Source organism: Sus scrofa, chromosome Y, assembly GCF_054392235.1.
Source record: "Sus scrofa isolate SSC_HxYL_T2T_F1_AM1 chromosome Y, Sscrofa_HxYL_maternal_Yorkshire_Landrace_v2.0, whole genome shotgun sequence".
NCBI classification, from domain to species: domain Eukaryota; kingdom Metazoa; phylum Chordata; class Mammalia; order Artiodactyla; family Suidae; genus Sus; species Sus scrofa.
In genome coordinates this window covers 12,584,020-12,609,372 of record NC_139402.1, presented here as the reverse complement: position 1 = coordinate 12,609,372, position 25,353 = coordinate 12,584,020, and the positions used below count along the sequence as shown (strand labels likewise).

The following is a 25,353-nucleotide window of genomic DNA, read 5'->3' as shown; positions in this document are numbered from 1 at the left end:
AACTAAGGTTTTAATGATGCCTTCACTCCCAGCACAGCCTATGTATACAGTAATGTGACTTCTTGTACCAGCAATATTCTCTAATAGCTAGTTTAAGTGTAATAATCTGATTTTGTTGTCTTGGCGTCAGGGTGCTACTTTTGACTCTACCTAGGGACATAATGTTATTTTCAACTGAACAATTTCCAGGGAAACAGTCATCCAGTATTATATGACATATTCTAGAACTGCCAAGAAAACTCAAAGGAACACAACCAATAGGTATTTTGATCAATTTTATCAGATTTGGAATGAGTATGTGTGGATTACCCCAGAAAAGAGATGATGAATAAAATCAACAACTATTTGTTGGGAGCAAAATGAACATAGAATAGGATTTAATGATAGTATGATAAACCCAAAAGATTTAAAACATATGGGTTACTTACCACAGAACACTGCACCCACACTAGTCCAGTGACTTATAACCCAGAGACAATCTCTCTATGACCAGGGACAGACTAGAGAAATAATCCCAGAATCCATTGGATTATCCCCAATGGGACCCACTGGATATATGCGACAAACATGGCTGTGGTTGCCACCAGGATGGGAAAGAAGGTGTACTTCAAGATATGCTTTCACACATGGAAATATTTTATCATATCTAGATCAAACCCCTATTAATCTCCCTTTCCAGCAGGCTCTTTGGTCATGATCTGTCTTTCAATGGTATGATTACTTGGCAGCTCTATTTGTCCCATCTATTTGGCAGCTCTATTTGTCCCATCGCACATATCATGATGAGGGTGGAAGCTTTAACTAACTTTACTGAGCAAGATTTAGTAGATGAAATAAAAGCTATAATGGCATTAAATACTGAATAATTGCTGATGAAAACTGCTGTCATTCAAAACATAATGGCACTAGACATCCTAACAGCTGAACAAGGAGGAACACATTTCATCATAGAAGTAGAATGTTGTGTATGTATATCTGATCTCTCTGGTAATATGACTGCTGTGTTAAAGACATGAGTAATCAAGCTGAGGCATTGTCTAATGGTAATCTTCCTCTTTGTACTTCTTTTTGGTCTTGGATAAAGGGGGACTGGTGGAAAATGTAATACTAACCGTAGTTATTATACTGCTGTTGCCAATCTTTGGACCTTGTATTTTTAACTGTGTCACTCAGCTTGTTGCATCCCATCAAGGATTCATGTTTGAAGTCCACCCCCTGAGGTTCAGTATTTGTCAGTGACTGATGCACATTGAGAAAGATGAGAATCCAGATGGTGGAATGTATGCTTGTGGGAAAAGGGAATAGGGAGCTTGACAAGAGTGAATACATCTTGCTGCCACCATCCATCCTGGTGAACTTAAGGTGAAGCACATGAGGGCTCCAAGAAAAATAGAGTCATTAGGATTTAAGAAAGTCTGGGCCCAGATTGTCCTCAAGATATTCAAACAATAGCTAGACTGTAATTGAGGTTAATCATCAAAGTAACAATGCAAGACATTCTGCACAGCTATACACCTTTTGTACCTTAGATGTAATTAAAAGGTAATGTAGCATATTAGACACAGAAGCAAGCAATATAAATGTATCTCTCCTTATATGTTTGTGGTCCATGATTGGGAAGCAATTCCTGTGGATGTGTCAGTGTTGATAAATCTGTTCTCCATCTTCCTCGAGTGTCCTCTGAGGTGATTTCTGGGAATCCTACAACAATGTGGGTGATTACATCAATTAGCCTGCAAAAATAAACAAGCAAACCAAAAAAAAAAAAAAAAACAAGGAGATAAGATACTACAAGCAGCACTGATCTGCAACAAATATGAATGGAATACATCTTTGCAATTAGTGGGTCATAGAGATAACATCTAAATGAATCAATTATAATGTCAGAAAATAGATACAATGAGTATCTGAAAAGGAAGAGATTAAAAAAGGACACTGTAGGCACTCTGTCGAGAAAAGAAGAGTGAATAATAAAGCATATATATATATATATATCTAAATATCAAGTAATAAAAGGGAGGAAATATAGTGATCATTTGCAGATCATGTAATTACCCTCCCAAAGTTGTAAAAAAAAGTCCTTTCCAAATAATCCATGCTAAGGATGAATGTGAGCAAAAGAAGAATCTTACAACAGTATGTTCATCAAATTATGATGATAATGATGGTCATGAGAGCATAATGGACCTTAAGCAAATAATTATAGAGAAGACATGTATCCTGGGCTTAAGAGGAGAGATATGAGAAATGAAACCCATTCTTCCCCAAGCCATCTATACATCAAATGCAATATGAATGCAGATTGCATCTTTCTGACCACCACACTCACTCCCTACTCCTCAGAAAATGTAAGCTGTCCTCTCAAGTTTAGGTTTGGAAAGCACTTATGGAATCGTGAACATAGAGAAAAATCTTGGAGTTTAGAAGTGGGCTTTCAATAGTCTAAAATGTAGCATGTCAAGCTAAAGAGAGGCCCAGAGTAAAAGGGCCTTCAGGCAAGTGTACTTGTTTGTCCTCACATAGCCTATGCCCCATATTTCTGAATAACTCAGAAAATGGTCCACTGTTGCCACTTAAAATCACTGTATTTATGTGGACTCAACCACTGTTAAATACTTTGGTCTATGCAGAGTGCCATATAAAAATTACACAACCTGAAAGTTGAGAGTTATGTTTGATTTGGGGTGAAATTAGGACTTAGGCCCAGGAGACAGCATCTCAAGTCACCCTGAGAAACAGCTCTGAGGTGGTGAGGGGGGAGCCAGGATCTATAGGAGTTTTTGGAAGAAAGGGCAGGTAGCAGGAGCCAAAGAGCCCTGGGCTCACCGAAGCCATTCCTTTGATATGCACCTCAGCTATCATGATTAGTTTCTTGAGATTTGACAGCTTGCAGGACTCACTGGCTCTCACCTTCGAAGGTGATTGCATTCACAGAGGACTGGGACATTCTTTATTCTTACCTGCAGTTGGGCTGAAAGAGGAAACAGGAGGATCAGGATATGAAAAACGTGAGGGGGTGGTGCATGCAGCACACACATTTTACAAATTTTGTTGCCGCTCTGCTGAAGGAGACTAGCAAGGAGCAGACATCAGCATGAAGGAGTTTAGTGTTTTCTAGATATGAGGAGATGCAAGAATTGGGCACATAAAAACTCCTAAAAATATCTGATTGTCTGAAAAGCCTGTTCTTCCAGGTTTCCTAGAGCACAGAGTGCCTCACTCCCAGTCTCCACCCCGAGCTCCCTTCAGGGTGTGCTGCAGGGTGGTAGTTGTAGTGGCTCCTGTTTTACTCCATGTAGAGCCTGAAGGCAAGTGCCAAACTTCAGTTCACAAGGGAGAGAATGAGAAAAATTAGAAGTGGCTCATCCTGTTTGTTTACTTGTTTATTTGCTGCTCCATGGGTTTAGAGTACAGTAAAAGTGATTTTGCCCTCACCCTGAAACTTCCCAAGCCTGGTACTGAAATGAGGGTCTCTACACCTGTCACTGTGTCATCACTACCCTGGTCTCCTCTTTTCACCTTGCTAAGTTACCTCTTCGTTTGTAGAATCCCCTTCCCATCCACATTCTGTCTGAGAGTTAAATTTTACACGTATTGGATAAATATAACTGAAGGCATTTCCACCCAATTTAGGAAAGCTTCCCACAACTAAGATAAAGAAAACCCCTGTACATCAATGCTAACTCTTAAAGAGATGCAGAGACCAAAATAAATTCATTCTTCATATGGGTAAGTACATACAACATATTATATGCATCTTTTCAGGATAAAACTCTTCACTCTCCCCTATGATTTTGATTCAAGGTATGATTTGTAATTTGGAGCTAGGAGTCAACTGAATTAGGCCATCTTCCCCTGATATCCACAAAGGTGCCTTCTTTCATATATGATCCTGCCATTCTAGCACCCCAAAATTCTCAGCCACAATTTAATGAGACTTTTTCCTCTTAACATGAACTACTATTTTTTCGCATATACTAAACATTGTACCAAAAAATCACCCGCAAAATCTGTATGTGGAAATCTAAGGAAATGTCTTGAAAAGTAAATAGAAATTTTTAAAATTATCCAAAAAATTGAAAAAAAAAACCAGCTGTCAAATTTCATGAACCTACCTTTCATGATGTATGTTAAATCTTCACAAAATATTTAATGAAAGGAAATTTTATTACCTTTTGTTAATACACAGCATTCTGAATTAAGAACTGCATTACACTAAGATAATGCCAAATTTGACACTCTTTCTAGTTGTGAAAAAACATGCCTTCTAAGATGTGATAAATATAGAATGCATTATGTATTTCTTCAACACATATTAAATACTGTTTACAAAGGTCATAATAGTAATCCACTCACACCTTTATTTTAACACTTCTTTCAGCCACAAACCAACAAGAGTTCTTACTGAAAATGAAGTCTCATCTTGCAAAGGAGAAACTGGTTACTCATTATTAAGACTGTTTCACAAAATCTAGGTCCTATTTTATAGTTATACTCCTATGTTCATAGATTCCTACACAATGATATTCAGAGAGCCAGGTGAAACCACCCAACTGCCCACTGATAGGAACAGACCGTCCGGAACAATGACGGCCCTGACTGCATTTGACTTTGTTAACCTTCAGCACACAATCTATGTTGCAACATTCTCACCCTCTCCCCCTACCCCTGCATGATGCTATCTAGGAACATACACACCCTTTCCTCCTATGACTCCTATGTAGCCAGATGCTAAGTCTGACACTGGTTACTTCAGGCACAAGCCCCTAGAAAACCTACCACCCCATAATGATATGAAGGCCTCACTTTCTCTCAGATCCCCTGGCCATTTGCTGGTCAACAAGCATATGTGAAACCTCAGTGCTCCTGACTCTTTGCCTTTGTTATTTCCACTCCAACACCCCACAGTCTCCTTCCTGTTCTAACAAATATAAAAAAGATTATTAATCCTCATTGTTATTTAAGATATTCTGTGGCTCCTTCAATAACAGCAATTTTCCTCTTACCCATATATAAATAAATTTTACATATAAACCCTCTTGTTATGATGTATCTCCTACTTGTTAGGGTTTCCTTAATGATAGAGGCCCTAAGTTCACTCAAAATCTTTACTTCATGAATATTTATCATATAGTTACAGACATATTAAAAGAACCATATTTGCTGCACTAACATGACTGTGAAAATGTCAGGTTCCCAGCAGCGTGGAGACAGACCCCCATTGAGCCCATATATGGCTGTTCAACTTGGAGACGTGCTATGGACAACCTATCCCAGAATTGGATGCTCAGTTTGAGCAGCAAGAACCAACGGACTGAGGAAAACACCTGGAGGCATGTGTTAACTTCTATAGTGATGAACTGCTCTCTGTCATGGGACTTGACCCCCTACTCCTCCCTTGACCTTCCCCTCCTCTTTCTTCATTGTTCCCATCAAAGTTCCTGCCATGAACTCCCACCACAGATACCTGCCACAGATCTTTTATAAGCCTAGCCCCTCCTCACAGTCAAGGCTGGTGCCCTCCTGAACAATTAATAAATCTCTCCTGTTTATCAAATGCCCTTGCCCACTCCTCTCTCAGCAAACTTCACATATGGTGCTAAACCTCAAGCCGGAATGATACGAGAATGGGAATCAGATCAGTGGTGCCCCAAACTCCTGGGTTTGAAAGCCAGAGAGCAGCAGGCAGGGGCAGCTCTTCCTGGCTTAACCTCTGGACCCCACCCAGGTTTGGGTCCCTGATCCAGGCACTTCTGCACCAGTCCTCTCCTGCTCAGCCAGGGAGGAACACCTAACTGGAAATTCCACATTTCTGTGACTGACTCTGCATCCAACATTTGCCTTCTTATACTTGGGTAATTGCCACTTTTCTGGGACTTCTGTCAGCATGGCTCTTGGGCCCCAATTCCTCTGACACATCAGAGTACAACCTTCTGCAACAAATCATTGTACTAGGTCTGTAGAATGCATAGACACTTGGCCCCATCCCTCTCATCTTGGGACACCCACATCAGTGCAAAACTTCTCTTTCTGTTCCTCAGCGTCCACTATCCAGTCGTTAGAGACAATCAGCCTAATAAGCAGCTTTGGGAGTTGGCCCTTTCCTTACCCCACATCCCCTCTTAGTCCTCATCATGTGGAATATGCCCTCCACTCCTCCACAGAACACACCTCTTGGCTGCCTCTTCTGAAATTCAGAATCTCCCCAAGAGGAAATGTTAGGTCCAAGCATTTTTAATTCTTTTTAACTCAACATGCACAAGATTTACATTTGATAATGGCTCTCCATAGACCCAAAAGATCACTTTCAGGTTTTTATGTAAAGGTATTTTTTCCATTATAGCTGGTTCACTGTGGTCTGTCAATTTTCTTCTTCATCACTGTACAGCATGGTGACCAGTTACACATACATGTATATATTATTTTATCTCACATTAACATGCTCTATCATAAGTTACTAGGCATAGTTCCCAGTGATACACAGCAGGATCTCATTGCTAATCCATTACAAAATCAATAGCCTGCATCCATTAACCTCAAGCGCCCCATCCATCCTACTCCTTCCCCTTCCCACTCCCCCTTGGCAACCACAAATCTACCTTCAATTTCAATGTCTTCAGTAACCTCAATAACTTTTGTCCCTGTAATGACAAGTGGTATGAAATTCCCTATGCTCAGGCAGTCTTTACCCTCAGCTCACACCCCTCTCTCTGTTCTTCTTGCTCCACATTTCAAATTCTTCTCCATCATGCATGTCATATTCCCTCTAATTCTCATAGCTCCTGCTTTGATTCTGCAGATCATTATTCTCCCCAATACAAATATCTCCATGCCCTCAGCTCTCCCACCAACTCAAAATCCTCCTCCCCCCACCAAACTTTCATCAGCTTCTCCTAATGCTAAACCAGATACAGACCCCAATTTCTCTCCTCCTCATACACATTCATGGGTCCAAATTCCTGCCTCCCAAAACACCTCCCAACTAGTTCATTTAGTCCCATTAGGGGATACTGCAGGAACTGAAGGGATTGTCTGGGTCCATGTCCCTAATTCCTTGTCCAATCCCTCTTAAGTTGTAAAAAAGATTAGACTCCTTCTCTTCTGACCCCTCCACCTATGTTAGGAATTTGACCAAATCACTCAGTCCCATGACCTTACCTTCAATGATGTTGATATCACCTTATCCTTCATCCTCTACCCCAAGGAAAAGGAAAGGGCCTGGTTGGCCACTCAGGCCCACACAGATGACCTCCACTGGCAAAATAAGACCCAAAGAGTGAGGGCAATAGCAGCCCTGAGACAGGATCCAAACAGACTGTCTGGTCGATTCCCAGGCTTCAAACTGCAGAGTCACTTGGTAAATTGTCTCAGAGCAGGACTCTGGGAAGCAGTTCTTAACTACCAAAGGAAGAAAGAAAACAAAAAGAAATTAGCCAAGGCCCTGATGAAAATCCTGCCTTACTTCTTTCTTTATTAACAGAGGCACTCCAAATATACACAAAGTTAAACTTTTCCTGTTAGGAAGAAATATTTTCTTAAATCTTCCCTTCATCTCTGTGTCTGCACCTGACATAAGGCACATATTACAAAAGTGGGAGGATGGCCCTTAAACCCCTCAGCAGGATGTCTTCACCCTCCCCTTCAAGGTCTTTAATAATCAGGATAAAGAGGCTGAGAGCCAACACTTAAAAAGAGATCCGGGTAAATACAAAATGCTGGCAATGGCCACTCAGGGCTCCCACAAATACAGGCTCCCTCAGCTGGACAATGGCTCCAAGACACTCCAGGCCCATGCTGCAGGTGTGGCAAGAGAGGCCACTCGAAACCTCTCAGGGGAGGGCCACGTGCCTCCCTGAATAAACACCAGAAGCATCAAACCTTGACAGGCCAGGCCACTTTGTTATGATCAGAGAAGACTGAGGGTCTGTCAGCCCTGCAAACAGCTGGACCCCTTTGGACCCCACAACTACCACTCCATTGGAGAAGCAGGTAATGCTGCTGGTTGGAGGTAAGTTTTCTTTTTTAACTAGGGGCCACTTATTCATCACGACCTGAATTAACAGGTCACAAACACCCCTCTCATGTCTCTATTTTGCATGTTGGTGGTCTAATCTCCAACTCTTATCAACACCCCCTCTAAACTGCACCTCATCAGGAATACCCTTTAGCTGTTCTTTCCTGATATTAACCAGGTGTCCAGCCCCAATTCTTGGCAGAGACATTTTACCTAAAATCAGAGCCTCCTTCACACTTCTCATTCCTTTCTCTCTTGCCGAGCCCTCTCTCCTCCTCACCCTTGCTCACACAGAACATGATAAGCTACCTCTCCCAGCCTCCATTCTTTTGCCATGGGTGTGGGACACCTCCACCCATTCCATAGCTCAGCAGCATGCTCCCATTCAAACTGAGTTAAAAGAATGGTTCACAACCCCCTGAAAACCACAATACCGGCCCCTGAGGGAAGTTGCTAATGGAATCTTAGGCATAACCAGGATTCAGGTTCCCCATCCCATGTCTGATCCATACACTAAACTAATCCAGACCCTGGGGCCAGTGAAGGACACGCCATTCTTGCAGTCCATTTTATAAACCAGGCTTCTCCTGACAGAAAAAAATATACAAATATTACGACAGGCCCACAAACTCCATGCCTGCACTTACATGACATGGAACTTTAAGATGCAGGGAAGAGGCTTGTAAGTACTGAGGGAAAATTTTTCTTCCCTTATGGAAACAAAGTCATCCCAGGAGGAATTTGCCTGTGTCTTCAAGATGCAGTTGTTCTACCTGGACTTCTGGAAGCCTTAGCTCCACCATCTTTTTGAAATAGAAACTTCAGGAATAAGGGTACGTGGTGAAATTTGATTCTCAAGGACAAAGAGAAATAATATATTTTTCATAAAATTTATTACAAAAGGGTTTGGGGGATGTATCCAGATGGCAGAGGAGTAAGGGGCCCTGCACACCCTCACCCACAAACACATCAAAAAATCTAAAACCACATCTACATATAAAACTACTGGCACAGGTCATCAACTGAATGCTAGCAGAAGAACTGAAACCTCCAAAAAGGGCAAGAAACTCTTGGCATCACTCGGTAGAACAGAAGGAAAAAGAGAGAGAAAAGGAATCAGGACAAGACTAGCATCCCCAAGAGGGGGCTCTGAATGAGAAAAGGAATTCACCTCATGGGAAGCCACCTCACTGACAAAAGTTCAGCTGAGACAGCAGGACCTCAAAGTGTCCAAGAAAAGCATAGCAGCTGGACTGAGAACAGAAAAGCAGGGTGAGAGCCACACAGATCATCTGAACCAATGGCCTAGACCCCACAGACTGAGAGGTTTGGGTGGGGGCTGGAGACTCAGGCTCTGAAAGTGGAAGGGACAGACTGCAGTGGATGTATCAGAGGCCAGAAGGATATGTGGCTGGTCACCACTGGAGACTTGTGAGTGGACTCCACCAGCGACCCCAGTCACCACAGGAGGTGCCGATAAAAGAGGGCATTGCAACCAAGCACCATATGCTCTTGCTCTCACTCCTCTGGGAACACACCCATCCTGAAGCTGTGACTTCCAAATGCTCTGGGTGTCCCCCAGACACTTGGTCACTGTCCCTTCCCAAGACCCTACAATCAGGAGCAACTAGTGCAGCACCTCATACGTGGGCAAATTGGGACAGGGTGCTTCTTAGCCCAGGTCTTCAGGCAGCAGGTGGAAAACCACCACAGTTATCCCTGATTCCAGAGGTGAGCATGGCCCATTGCCATTGGAGATATCTGAACAAAAATCACTTGCAGTCCCATTCACCTACAGGGCACCACACTGGAGGGTGACTGAATGCCAAATGCTGGTGCTCTCACACACCCAGGAACACACCTGCCTTGACGTTGCCACTGCCAAATGTTCTGGGCAGTACCCACATGCCTGATCTCTGTCACATCCCAGGATCCTGCAACTAGCACCCTTTACAACCCCTCATAGGTGGGCTAAGTGAGACAGGTTTCTTCATGCATGCTCTACATGTGGCAGGGCCAAACCACTGCAGTTATCACTGACTCTAGAGATGGCCACTGCTCCCAATAGGCATCCCTGAACAGGGACCACCTGTGGTTCCAATCACCTTAGAGGAGGGCATTGCAATCAAACACAAGCTGTGGTCACTCTCACTCCCCTGGGAACTCACACACCCTTCTGTTGCTACTACCAAATGCTCTGGTCACCTTGAAGATCTGCCCAGAGCTTGTTACAATTTTGCAGGGCCCTGCAGCTAGGACTAGCCTGTGCAAACTTCCTGCGGGTCCTTGAGGCTATTGAGAGCCCAACAAAAAGGAAAAGACTGCTGGCCCTACCCACTGCCTCCTTCTCCCTGAAAACACACTGAGCATCCTGGGGAAAACAGTCTGCTCACACCAAAGAAATAATATTCAACTCCCATGCCAAAAATAAATAGTAACCCCCCCAAAATACAAATGGGTGCTCTTGCATAGATGCAGCCATAGAGGACTAGTGTTTGGCTTCCCCAAACTCACAGAAAAAGAGAAACATGAGCAAGATGAAGAAGCACAGAAACCATGCCCAGTTAAAGGAGCAGGATAATTCACCTAAAGCAGTCAACAATGAAACAGACCTCTACAGTCTGACAGACATTGAGTTCAGAAGTCAGATAGTGAAAATACTGAAGGAATTATGAGTGGATATGAAGAGTAATGCAGATTCCTTTAGAAAGAAACTAGAAAACATAAGGAAAAACAAGAAATTTATTTGCAGAAATACAAACTGACCTTAAGGCAATAAAGAGCAGAATGAATAATGCACAGGAATGATTTAGTGATGTGTGGAGAGCATAATGGAAATCTTCCAAACAGACAGCAGACACAAAACCAAATGAAGAAACATGAAAGCAATATGAGAGACCTATGGGGCAATATAAAGTGAGCCAATCTACACATAATAGGCATTCCAGAAGGAGAAGGAGAAGAAAAGGGGATTGAAAGTATATTTGAAAAAATTATGGCTGAAAACTTTCCAAATCAAAAGGATACTGATATCAAGAAACAGGAAGGCCCGAAACAAGCTGAACCCAAACAGGCCTACACAAAGATGTATTATAATAAAAATTCCAAAAGTTAAAGGTAAAGAGAGGATTCCAAATGGAGCAAGAGGAAAGCAAAGTATTAAGTATAAGGGAACCCCCATAAGGCTCTCAGGCCAGAAGGGAGTGGCAAGATATAATGAAAGTGCTGAAAGGAAACAAAAATTGCAACCTAGAATAATCTATCTAGCAAGAATATCATTTAAATTAGAAGGGGAAATAAAGAATTTCTCCAACAAACACAAGCTAAAAGAGTACAGCAATACTAAACCCATTCTAAAAGTAATACTGAAAGGGGTTCTCTAAATTAAAAAGAGAGGAGAAAGATGAGAAAAAGCAGAATTAGGATGGAGGAAACCACAGTTGCAAAGCAGCCACTTAAATAAGCCAACATAAAAATCTAAACATGAAGGTATTAAAAAAAAGACATCAAAATCATACAATCTGGGGAAGGAAAGTAAGAAAATATATATTTTTTATTTTTATGATGTGTCTGATTTTATATGACTATCAGGCAATAGCAAGCAGATATAGGAAGTGCATAATGTGCTTAAAAAACAGGGTAACCACAAATGAAAAGCAAACTTTATATTCACAAAACTGAGAAGAAAAGTACTCAAGAATAAAATAAATGGAAATCAACCAAAAAAAAAAAAGAAAAGTAGAAAAGAGAAACAGAGAATCAACTGGAAAGAAAAAGGTTTCAGATGGCAATAAATACCTACCTATCAATAATCACCTTGACTGTTATATGAACTAAATGCTCCAATCACAAGACACAGAGTGGCAGATTGGCTAAAAATGCAAAACCTTCAATCTGCTGCCTACAAGAGAGTCACCTTAGGGCAAAGGACACATGTAGATTGAACGTGAGGGGATGGGAAAAGATATTTCATGCCAATGGACAAGACAGGAAGTCAGGAGTTGCAATTCTCATATGGGACAAAATAGACGTTAAAACTAAGGCCATAAAGAAAGACAAAGAAGGACAGAATTTAATGATGAAAGGATCCATTCCAGGAGAGGATATTATAATCATCAATACATATGCCTCTAATATAAGAGCATCCAGAAACCTACAACCAATACTTACAGACATAAAAGGAGATATCAATGGGAATACAATCATAGTAGGAGACCTTAACACCCCATTCACATCAATGGACAGAGTCTCTAGACAGAAAAGCAATATGGCAACAGAGATCCTAAAGGACACAATAGAAAATGTACACTTCAGTGATATTTACAGGACATTATATCCCAAAAAATTAGAGTATACATTCGTGTTCAGTGCACATGGAATATTTTCAAGAATTGAAAACATATTGGGGCACAAAGCTAAGCTTAACAAATTTAGGAATACAGAAATTATTTCAAGGGTTTTCTCTGACCACAATGGAATGAAACTAGAAATCAACCACAGGAAGAGAAATGAGAGAAGACTTACTACATGGAGACTAAACAAGATGCTACTAAAAGACCACTGGGTCAATGAGGAAATCAAGAAGGAAATTAAAAAATACCATGAGAGAAATTATAACAAAGACACATCCTCTCAATATCTACAGGATGCTGCAAAAGGAGTGCCCAGAGGTAAATGCATAGCCATACAGGCCTTCCTCAAAAAAGAAAAAAATCTCATATCAACAACTGAACCCACCACATAAATGAATTACCAAAAAGAAAACCATCAAAACCTAAAGTCGACCGAAGAAAGGAAACAACAAAAATCAAACAGGAAATGAATTAAGAGTTTCAAAAATGATAGACAAACTCAATCAAACAAAATGCTGGTTTGTTGAAAAGGTCAACACATAGACAAACCTCTGGCTAGACTCACCAAAAAGAGGAGAGGAATAACCCAAATATACAAAATCAGAAATAAACAAGTGTAAGTCCAATGTATAATACAGAAATACAAAAAAAAAAAAAAAGAACGAAAGAAAACCCATGAAAGAATTCTATGAACAATTGTCCGTCAACACATTTGACAACCTGGAAGAAATGGACAACTTTCTAGAGTCTTACAGCCTGCCAAAACTGAAATAGCTCTGTTCAATTGATCACTAGAGACAAAATTGAATATGTCATAAAAACGCTACCTGCAAAAAAAGTCCAGGACCAGATGACTTCCCAGGAAAATTATACCAAACACACAAAGAGAAAATTATACCCATCCTCCTTAAAATTTTTCAAAATTTGAGGAAGAAGGAACACTCCCAGAGACATTCTATGATGCCAACATCACCTTAATTACCAAGGCAGACAAAGATACCACAAAAAAGAAAAATAAAACTACAGGCCCACAACTTTGATGAATATAGATGCAAAAAATTCTCAAGAAAATTTTAACATCCGAATGCACAAAACACATCAGAAATATCATACACCATGACCAGGGGGATTCATCCCAGGTGCACAGGGATGGTTCAACATATCAATCAATGTCAAATCAATCAGCCATACACATTACAAAAGAAAAGTCAAAAACAACATGATCATCTCAATAGATGCAGAAAAAGCATTTGACAAAGTCCAACATCCCTACATGATAAAAACTCTTACCTAAGTAGGTATAGAGGGAACACTCCTTAACATAATTAAAGCCATTTATGACAAACCCACGGCCAATATATAATACTCAATGCAGAAAAGCTGAAAACTTTTCCACCAAAATCTAGAACAAGACAAGGATGTCCACTATCACCACTGTTATTCAACATATTACTGGAAGGGCTAGCCACATCAATCAGACAAACCAAAGAAATGAAAGGCATCCAAGTAGGAAGAGAAGCGATAAAACTGACACTGGATGCAGATGTGATGATACTATGTGTAGAAAACCCAAAAGACAACACAAAAACTTCTTTGAACTGATCAACAAAGTCAGCAAAGTAGCAGGATATATGATTCATATTCAGAAATCAGTCACATTTCTATATACTAATAATGAAACTTTAGAAAAGGAATACAAAAACACAATACCTTTTATAATTGCACTCCAAGAAACCAAATACCTGGGAATACACCTGAACAAGGATGTAAAGCACTTATATGCTGAGAACTATAAAACATTAAACAAGGAAATTGAAGAGGATGCAAATAAATGGAAAGATAGTCCATGATTGTAGGTTGGAGAAATTAATTTTGTAAAAATGGATACACTACCCAAAGCAATCTACAGATTCAATGCAATCCCCATCAAATGACCCAGGACATTTTTCACAGAACCAGAACAAACAATCCAAAAATTTATATGGAAGCACAAAAGAGCCAGAATTGCAAATGCAGTTCTGAAGAACAAAAACCAAGCAGGAGGTATAACTTTCCCTGAATTCAGGCAATATTACAAAGCCACAGTCATCAAGATGTTGTGGTCTTGATACCAAAACAGAAATATAGACCAATGGAACAGAACAGAAAACCCAGAAGTTAACCCACACACCAATGGTCCAACTAATATTTGACAAAGGATGCAAGAACAAAAAATGGGAAAAATACAGTCTTTTCAGCAAGCATTGCTGGGAAGCCTAAACTGCTGCATGTAAATCAATGAAAGTAGAACATGCCCTCACATGTAAGGCATGTTCTAGTTTATGCCTTAAGAAAATAAACTCAAAAAGCCTTAAGGAAAATAAACTAAAAAAGGATAAAGACTTAAATATAAGAAAATACACCATCAAAATCCTGGAAGAGAACATAGGCAAATGCTCTCTGACATCAACCTCATGGATATGTTCTCAGGTCAGTGTCCCAAAGCAACGGAATTAAGAGCAAAAATAAATCAATAGGACCAAATCAAACTTACAAGTTTGGCACAGAAAATAAAACGAAAAAGAAAAGAAAAAGACAACCTGCAGAATGGGAGAAAATAGACTCAAATTATGCAACTGATGAGTCTTAATGCCTAGAATATACAAGAAACTTATACCACTCAACAGCAGAAACAACAAACCAATGGAAGAATTGGCAAAAGACCTGAATAGACATTTTTCCAAGGAAGATGTGCAAATGGCCAACAAGCACACGAAAAAATGCTCAACTTCACTGATTATTAGAGACATGAAAATGAGAACTCCCATGAGACACTATCTCTCACCAGTCTGAATGGCCATCACTAATATGTCCACAAATAACAAATGCTGGAGGGGGATGGGGAAAAGGGAGCCCTCCTGCACTGTTGGTGGGAATGTAAGCTATTACAACCACTATGGAGAACAGTATGGAAGTAGCTTAGAAGTCTTACATAGAACAACCATATGACCCAGCACTCCCATGCTTGCACATATATCCAGACAAACTCTATTTAAAAAAGGCACAGGCACTCGAATGTACAGTGCATCTCTATTCACAATATCCAATGCATGGAAACAACCCAAATGTCCATTGACACATAACTTGTTTAGAAAGATGTGCTATATATACAAAATGGAACACTACTCAGCCATAAAAAAGGACAAAACAATGTCATTTGTGGGAACATGGGTGCAACTAAAGACTCTCATGCAGAGTGAAGTAAGTCAGAAAGAGAAAAGCAAATACCATGTGATATCACTTATATCTGGAATCTAATATAAGGCAGAAGTGAACTTCATGAACTTGCAGAATAGTTTTATTATTGCCATGGGGGAGGGATGGGGTAAGTTGGGAGGTTGGGGTTAATAGATACAAACTATTGCCTTTGGAATTGATGAGTAATGGGATCCGACTCTGTAGCACTGGCACCTATGTTTAGTCATTTGTGATGGAGCAGGATAATATGTGAAAATAGAATGTGTACATGTATGTGTAACTGGGTCACCATTATGTACCATAGAAAAATTTATTTTTGGGAAATAACTATAAAAATAATCAGCATCATCATCAATTAAAGACTATGTAAGGGGTTTAAACATCTACACAAGTGATCTTGTTTTGTTCCATCTGTCAGAATCGCAGTTTGAATCCACTGTCTCTCATTGCAATTTGAATCCACAGTTATACTTTATTCATGGCTGAAGCTTTGGAATGGGAAATCTGAGGTTCCTGTTCTGTGTATTTTGTATGTGTTGTGCATGTGTGGCCTTGCCAAAATTAATTCATCAAAAATCTCTAATTATTTGGTTTGAAGGAAATTAAACACATATAAATTCTCAAAATACATAAGGTAAGTTAATTTTGGATTCACATGAACAGGAAAATATTCAGTATTAAATTAACATCTGATATTCAAGTTAAAATTTGTTGATCTAACTTATGTGCACAGGTCTTCAGAGTCATCAACATAAGTATAATAACTTACTGCACCTAGGTTTGATAAAAGTCAAATCAGATACTGAGACTTCAGTTACGAAGAAGAGACTACAACATCACTTAAGACTATGATTGGTATTTTGGTGCTGTGCTGAGATATTCTGTACCAGGAAGCATGTGCTTTTAGAAATGATAAAAAGTCCATCCAGAAAAGTTTGATGGGTTTTTCAGTAAAGAAGGAAGGAGGAATGGAATTGCATTTTACTAAGGGAACAGAAAGTAAGTCTGTCTTATAGCTTATTATCTTGAATGGAACGGTAGCAGACAGAATAATATGGATGCAGAAAGTGATGGTAGTTTTATGGGAAGTGGACAGTGAGAAAGGACTTTTGTGCTTGGTCAGAACTGACTGCATTGGGAATTCAAGGCAATGAAGTAAACTAATTTTAAAGGTAAGCTAGTGCAAAACTTGAATTTGGTTTCTGTCTCTCTGTTAAAAGTAGGTTTTACTAACTTTCCTAACCTTAACTTTTGCTAACAGGTTACATGAATTTACTGGTCTTTAATTTGTATTTGCTTTTGAAATCCTTTGTTACTTTGGCTGAATGAGTAAGTAATGTTAAATAATAAAGTATGATTCTATTTGACCAGGTGTTTTAATTTTTCTCCTCTGTGTGTTTATGTGTATAAATATAAATATATATACTATTTTTTTGCAAACCTCTGAAGTGTAAATTAGAGAGGACAATTTGTGCAATGAAATGTATGAACAAAATCAATAGGATTATGGTGCAAAAATTAACCCCTCATGGTCAGACTTGCCATCCCAATGCCCTTGTGTGCATGCTAACAGTCTGCCCCAATATCAGGGAAGTTAATATAGGTAAACAATAGGAGTTCCCATTGTGGAGCAGTGGTTAATGAATCTGACTAGGAACCATGAGGTTGCACATACCTGGCCTTGCTCAGTGGGTTGAGAATCTGGCATTGCTTTGAGCTATGGTGTAGGTTGCAGATGCAGCTCAGACCCCATATTGCTGTGGCTCTGGCATACGTTGGTGGCTATAGCTCCAATTAGACCCCTAGCCTGAGAACCACCATATGCCATGGGAACAGCCCTAGAAAAGGCAAAAAGATTAAAAAAAGGTAAACAATACCTATGAATTAAAGAGCCAGGACTATGGGAAATACAAGAGGTGACTTGGTTCTTCCTGGCTCCTAGGCAAACCCAATAATGAAGAAGAAATACTTAGAAAATATGTTTCCCATTTTGGGGTATAACTTCTATAATTCTAAAGCGACCATATTTGCTGAAAAATGAAGATCAGTTTAGAGCAAAACCTTGTGATTCATATTCTAGTTCTGTGTTTTGAGGTTAGGGTTCACTTTCTAAAATTAACTTCCCAAAGAGTTCTTTGATGCTATGTGACAATATTTCAAAGTTTAACTGGATTAATCAGAAAATATTCTAAGCTTGGGAAACTGATTGCTGTAATCTGCCTCTGGGAGAATATCAGATGCCCCATGATAACCAGGGGGCTAGACACTCTGGAAAAGTATCATTTAAAGGGTTGTCTCCAGGCTAGATGAAAGTTCCCTTATCAAGAATTCTTAAGCCACATATGCACTAATAATGTGAATAAAATAACTCTGAAATTGATATTTCTCACTTAGGAAGGGCCTCTACATTGCATTGGTCTACAGAGAGAACTACTGACTTCAAAGTCACCTTATAACAAGGCCCTAATAACAAAACACCCAGGGCTGGACAAAATGAAAACACCATCAGAAGTATACCACTATCCAAAGATTGCCACACCTGACCCATGTTGTTGTTTGTTTTCCTACTGATTTAAATTGATGGGTTTCTCCCCTCCAAGGCTCTTATTATTTATGATCCTTGGTGGGATCACCTCACCTGGCAATATAATACCTGCCCTCACAAGGGCAGAAATATGATTTCATCTAATGCTAATAAAGCTCAGTAAATAAGAATTGAAACTTTAGCCAATTGACATAACTTCTAATTTAATTTGTTAATTATATTATTAAATCTATACTAATCTAAATATTAAGATTCCTTGTATTGGGAACACTTAAACCATCTAGGGAAAAACAGGGTAAGAACACTGGGCAAACCAGTATAAAACTTCCTTTAAAGGTAAGAGACAGACCAATCCACCTCAACAGGGTAATACTGGTCTGTTCTGGGTGAAGCTTTTCAATTTTTACTTATGACATTACCAATTCTTCTTTCTATATAATATTTTAATGGACCACAAATATCTTATATTATTTTTTGACTCCTTATCCAAAGAGGTTTTATGTTTATTTTATTTCCCCAATACAACATTATATTTTCTACTATACAGCATTGTGAGCTAGTTATACACACACGTATACCCTATTTTCTCACATTGTCATGCTCCATCATAAGCAAATAGACTTAGCTCCCAGTGCTACACTGCAGGATCTCACTGCTCATCCATTCCAAAGGCAATAGTCTGCATCAATTAACCCAAAGCTCCCACTCACTCTCACTCCCTCCCTTCTGCCTCCTGCACCCCCTTGAATCATACATCTATTCTCAAAGTCCATGTTTTTCTTTTATGTGGAAAGCTTCATTTCTGCTGTATAGTAGCTTGCAGATATCAGTGATATCATATGGTATTTGTCTTTCACTCTCTGACTTTCTTCACTCAGTATGAGTGTCTCTGTGTTATTTTTTTTCACCGTTTTCACCAAATTGCTATTTCCTGCATTTCCAATGTGTGATGACTGAATCACTGAAAATGATAGACAGTTCCATATGAGATCGGTGACCTCTAGGTATGGGAAAATGCAACAAGAGGGAATATTTTCCTGGACCATAATAGACTAGCAAGACAGGTGGTCCAGAGACTTTGGGCTACTTCTAACATGGCCTTGTCCAGTTTTAGCACATTGAGTGGCCTATCTGTGAACTCTTAGCCAGAAGGAGGAATGTTCATTCCTAGCACCGTGGGATGAAATGGTCATGAAATGCCTCTCAAAACTATGGGCAAATGTATGACCATGGGGGATTATGGCCAACTGTGACCTCAAGTATAGCACTTGCCTTCAGGCTCTCCATGGAGTAAAACTTGAGCCACAGCAGCTGTTTCCCTGCAGCACCTGCTGAGCAGAGCTCAGGGAGGAGACCAGGAGTGAGGCACACGCCTTCAGACAGTTCGATTTCAGGTGAGCATTTCTATGGCCCCAAATTCTTGCCTCTTCTCTCATCTAGAAATACGGAGATCGTTAACCATGGCATCTGCATGGGCCAATAGGGAGAAAAGGCAGAATGGACTAGCTGTGGGCCAGACATCCAAGGAAGACGAGGAAATATTTCAGGAGTAATTTTAGGCAAGCCTTGCCTGGTTAAGATCTTAGGGTTTATGTGCCCTGTCAGATATGATGCCACCGACGCTTCTCAAAGCAGCATCAGCTGGCAGCGGCAACCTTACATTTTCAAGGTCTCCTCATACAGCAACAGAAAGGAGACAACATGTGTTATGACCAACAGCTCCTGTGATTTATGTGTTAATGCCACACCAAGTGTTAAAACCTCCTCAGATAAAGCGGAAGCCCTCCTTCAACAATACTGGTATCAACCTACATCCTAAACTCCTATTTAAACTCATTTCTCTTTACTTCCCATCCTCTTTGGTAGCCTGTACCATGTCCATCCACCCAGTACTTGTCACCCCAGGCCAGCAGGAAGCAGATAGAGAAGAGTAGATGGTCACCCCTATCCCATATAATGGAAGGCTTGAATGACAGGTTTCCAGGAGGATGGAGACAGACCCCCATACACCCCAACTACTGCAGTTCACCTGAGAGACTTGCTGTGGACACCCCCTCCCAGTATGTGGATGCTCAAGTTGGGCAGCAAGAAACAATGACCTGTGGGAAACAACTGCCTGCAGAGCTTAACCTCTTCCAGGGAGTAACTGCTCTACATCATGGGACTCGAGCCGTTACACATCCTTTGACCTTCCCCTCCTTCTTCATTGTCCCTGCAACCAGTTCCCAGCATAGACTTCAACCACGGATTCCCACCACAGATGCTTTGTAAGCCTAACACCTCCTTGCAGTCAAGGATGATGCCATCTAGAGCTCAGCCCCTCACTTTCTGATGCCCTAGTGAATACCAATTGGCCTTGTGAATTCCTCTCTCAGCCATCGTAATGAGAAAACATTAGGAATATTGTTTAACACACAGACTACTTACGTAGGATTCACAGAAAACTCCATGTGCTAAAATCAGTGATAACAAATCACTGTCAGTTTTTAACAATGTGAAAACATTGTGTATGAACTTTAACGTATTCAATGCAATGGCTTATATTATCTTCAGAATGTTGTACACCCATCACTTCTCCAGTTGTGAAATATTGGCCTCAATCCACAAGGAAATCTCATATCCCTTTGGATGGTGCTTCCCAAAATTTCCTCTCTCAACCCCAGCATCTATCAATCTTTCTATATCTCTATGGCTATTGATATTTTGCTTGGTTCCCAGGGACCTTCTGTGTCTTGCTTAGTGATAAAGGTTGTGTTTGTGTGTGTGTGTGTTTATTTCCTTTATTTCTTTTTTTTTATTTTTATTTTATGGACTGAACCTGGGGCATGCAGAATTTCCCAGGCCGGGGATTGAACCCAGATCACAGCGGTGACAACAAGAGATTCTTAACAAGCTAGCTGCCAGGGAACTCCTGGCTATGATTTTTCTGAATACAGATGCGGCATAGATTCTAGTTATAAACTGTGAAGTGACACATATGGTTTGTTTCACTTTACTGTTTTTTTTTTTTTTTGGTCCCATTTTCCAGGCGTTATACAACGGGCACCAAATGTGTATGTGTAGAATAGGGAACTTACATTTACTTCAGGGAGGAAATGGATTTATTAATGTGGTGGGTTTTCTTATTTATTAAAAAGATTCCATTGGAGTGGGATTTTGATGATCGCATTTTTTTTGGGGGGGAGGTTACTGTTTATGTAAGGAGCTCATATTTTATGTTAACTGACCCAATTTCATAGGAAAATAAACACTAGCTGAAGGTTATGCTCAGATTGCTAGGAGACCTGTCATCTTGTGATGTCACAGCTACTTAGGTTAGCAACCATTGTGATGCATTGGATAGTTTACCTCTGTGGGCTTACCAAAGCAGCACTTAAAAATGCAGAGTTCAAAAAGCATGCTGTTGAGAAAGGTGCTGAAGAAAAATTTATCTGAGATGGCACATGCTCCTTCAGGACTTCAACATGTGTCTCCTAAAGATGCACCAACTGGTTCAGAATCCTCCATTACATCTCCATTGTGTGATAACTCAATCACTGGGGACTTGGACTTGAGGTCTCAGATTGAAGAAAAAGCTTTTCGGGCTTTGTCTGAAGGCTCCCTGATAAACAAAGCCATGTCGCACATTGTGTGCCTCTGAACCAGATGAAGACAATGATTTTCTTCCTCTGCCCTTTCCCAGAAAACTTTGGAAAATTGTTGAAAGTGATCGATTTAAGTCCATTTGGTGGGATGAAAATGGAACCTCGATCGTAATTAATGAAGAACGCTTCAAGAAAGAAGTTCTGGAGAGAAAGGCTCCCTTCAGAATTTTTGAAACTGAGAGTATGAAAAGCTTAGTTCGACAGCTTAATCTTTATGGGTTTAATAAATTGCAACAGAATTTTCAAAGATCTGCCTCACTAGCTGACTTTCTGGAAGAAGAAAATGACGTCTCTGCTTGGAACCTGGTATTAAGGAATTTCCAGTTACCACTTACAGAGGGAATGTATAAGATTTTCTTTTGGGCATCTGCAAATATGTTCATACAGGGTCAAACTAGACCTTGAAAATGGGATGAAGTACTGCTACATTTTTGTTATGATGATTATTCTTTGTCTGTTTGCCATTTCTTGGGCTGCTCCCATGGCATATGGTGGTTCCCAGGCTAGGGGTTGAATTGGAGTTATAGCCACCATCCTATGCCAGAGACACAGCAATGTGGGATCTGAGCCACTTCTGCAAACTATCTCACAGCTCACGGCAACACCAGATCCTTAACCCACTGAGCCAGGCCAGGGATCAAACCCGCAACCCCATGGTTCCAAGTCAGATTCGTTAAGCACTGTGCCACGACGGGAACTCCATGTTACATTTTTAAATTGAGGACCGCTTGGTCATAAAGTATTTGGGATGATAAGCCATTGTCCCTGCCACCTTGAGCCTTGTCAACGAACCTCAAAAAATACAAGCCATGGAATTCCCGTCGTGGTGCAGTGGTTAACGAATCTGACTAGGAAACATGAGGTTGCGGGTTCGGTCCCTGCTCTTGCTCAGTGGGTTAACGATTCAGCATTGCCGTGAGCTGTGGCATAGGTTGCAGATGAGGCTCAGATCCCACGTTGCTGTGGCTCTGGTGTAGGCCAGTGGCTACAGCTCCGATTCAACCCCTAGCCTGGGGACCTCCATATGCCACAGGAGCGGCCCAAAGAAATAGCAAAAATACAAAAAAAAAAAAAAAAATACAAGCCACTGAACCTAATACTATTACTGCAAATACACCTGGAATTTTTACTTGAGGACAATTGTTGGCTGTGCCCACTAAGAACATTTTTGAAAATATTAGTAATGGACATGTATGATTTCAGGATATTAACTCCATATGATGAAAAGAGTCAGATATTATGGTTTTTGTCTCCTCGTGTCTTTGTTTCAAATGTCAGTAAATAAATTTCTCCTTGGTTTTAGCTGCAGGTCTACCATAATCCAAACTTTAAACGAGGCTGTCCTCAACTGTTGGTAAAGGATGAAAAGAAGAGTCAGGATTAAAAATGCTTCTCCAGTATCGGCTTCTCTACTTCAAGGTTGCAGCAAGAAGTACTCTGGAACAGGGCATAATGCCGATAATCATAATTCTGATTTTGATGCAGAAACTCGTGGAGAGAATGCATTTTCAACCTCCACAAGTTTAAATGTGCCTTTCGTAAGAAGGCCTTCTACCAGCCAGAGAATTTCTAATACAACTACCCCAATTAGAAATGACGTTTCTTCTACATCATCAGCAACAGCCAGACCACAGCACAAACTCTCGTGGCTCAACATGCTATTTTAAAACAGTTGACCACGTTTCATATGCACTCACAAAGCAGCTACTCTCCAGCAAGTGGCCACATTGTGAATTTCATTACAACTACCACTTCCATGTCTCAGTACCGCTGTATTTCTCCCTTCCCGAGTGGTTATTTTGGGATGACGGTGAAGCCATCCCCTTTTCCAACCAGATATCAGAATATATCACCAAGAGAGGGCCCTTTGTCTAACCCTCAACCAGCCAACCATCCGTGGTTCCCAATGCCAATGGCCACTGATACCTCTGCTGCCTCTCTCTCAAGGCCAACACCTCCATCCTCTTCATTATTTGAACACCATCCTAATTTTGACCTATCAACGTTCTATAGATTCTGCAGGATAGTGAAGATGAAAATTTAGGCTTGCAAGTGTCAACAATTTCCTGCAATTCCTTTATTTCAAAAATAGACATATATGTTCATCTTCATAGTTGCCATTTCTTTATTTATGAAACAATTAAGAGTAAGAGGATGCTGTATTTCTTTTTTTAAATGATGTTTATTTTTTCTATCATAGCTTGTTTCCCATGTTCTGTCAAGTTTCTACTGTCGAGCAAATGACCCAGGCACACACCCCCCCCAACCACCCAAGACCCACACCCATACACGTACGTAACCTTTTTTTCATATTGCCCTCCGTTGTGCTCCCTCAAAAGTGGCTAGATGTATTTCCCATTGATATACAGCATGTTCTCATTGCATACCCACTCCACATGCAATACTTTGCACGTTTTCTAACCCCCGATTTCCAGTCCATCACAATCCTGCCCCCTCCCCTTTGGCAACCCAAACACTGTTGTCCAAGTCCATGAGTTTTGTTCAGGTGGAAAGTTCCACTTGTCCCATAGGTTACATTCCACACGTAAGTGATGTCCTATTGTACTTGCCTTCCTCTTTCTGACTAACTTCACTTAGCATGAGAGTCTCTAGTTCCAGCCATGTTGCTGCAAGTGGCATTACTTTGTTCATTTCTATGGCTGAGTAGGGGTTCCATTGTGTATATATACACACACACGTCTTAATCCCATCTCCTCAGTGGAAATTTAGGTCATTTCCATGTCTTGACTCTTGTGGACAGTGACGCAATGGACATACATGTGCATGTGTCTTTTTCAAGGGAAGTTTCTTCCAACTGTATGCCCAAAAGTGGGATTTCTGGGTGAAATGCTAGTTCTATATTTCATTTTCTGAAGTATTTCCACAGTAGTTTCCATAATGGTTGTAACAAGTGACATTCCTTCCACCCACATAGGAGTGTTTCCTTTTCTCCACACGCTCTCCAGCATTTTTTTTATGTGTGGACTTGTTAATGATGGCCATTCTGATGGGTGGGAAAGGTACCTAATAGTAGTTTGTATTTGCATTTCCATAAGAAACAGCCATGTCTATAAATTTGTATGTGCTTTCTGACTATCTGCATATTTTCTTTGGTGAAATGTCTGTGCAGGTCTTTTGCCCCCTTTTCCATTGGGTTGTTGTCTTTTTTTTGTGGTTGAATTGTATAAGGTGTTTGTATATTTTAGAGATTAATCCCTTTTCAGTTGCATGGTCAGAAACAATTTTCTCCCATTGTAAGTTGTCCTTTTGTCTTTTTAGTGGTTTTCAATGCCAGATTATTTTGTAGTTTTTCCATAATTGAAAATTTTGGTAGTGAGATAGGAATATTCGACATCCCTCCTTGCTGATGACTGTTCCAAAAAAGAAAATGCAACGAAGGAAAAAGACAGTGGGAGTTAAGTGATTTCTGAAATAGTCCAGGTTGTATTGAATGGATGCCTAAATTAAGATGGTAGGGAAAGAGGGGCAGATGAAGTTCAATTTTGAAAGGGAAAATACATATTATTTATGCAGCATTTTCTCAGCTGCATTATACTCTGT

The 25,353-nt window shown here is 40.3% G+C and overlaps 1 pseudogene; it reads left to right on the top strand.

Moving 5' to 3' along the window:
- The first annotated feature begins 4,586 nt into the window (after positions 1-4,586).
- Positions 4,587-23,836, top strand: LOC110257961 (heat shock transcription factor, Y-linked-like; annotated as a pseudogene).
- Positions 23,837-25,353: the final 1,517 nt, after the last annotated feature.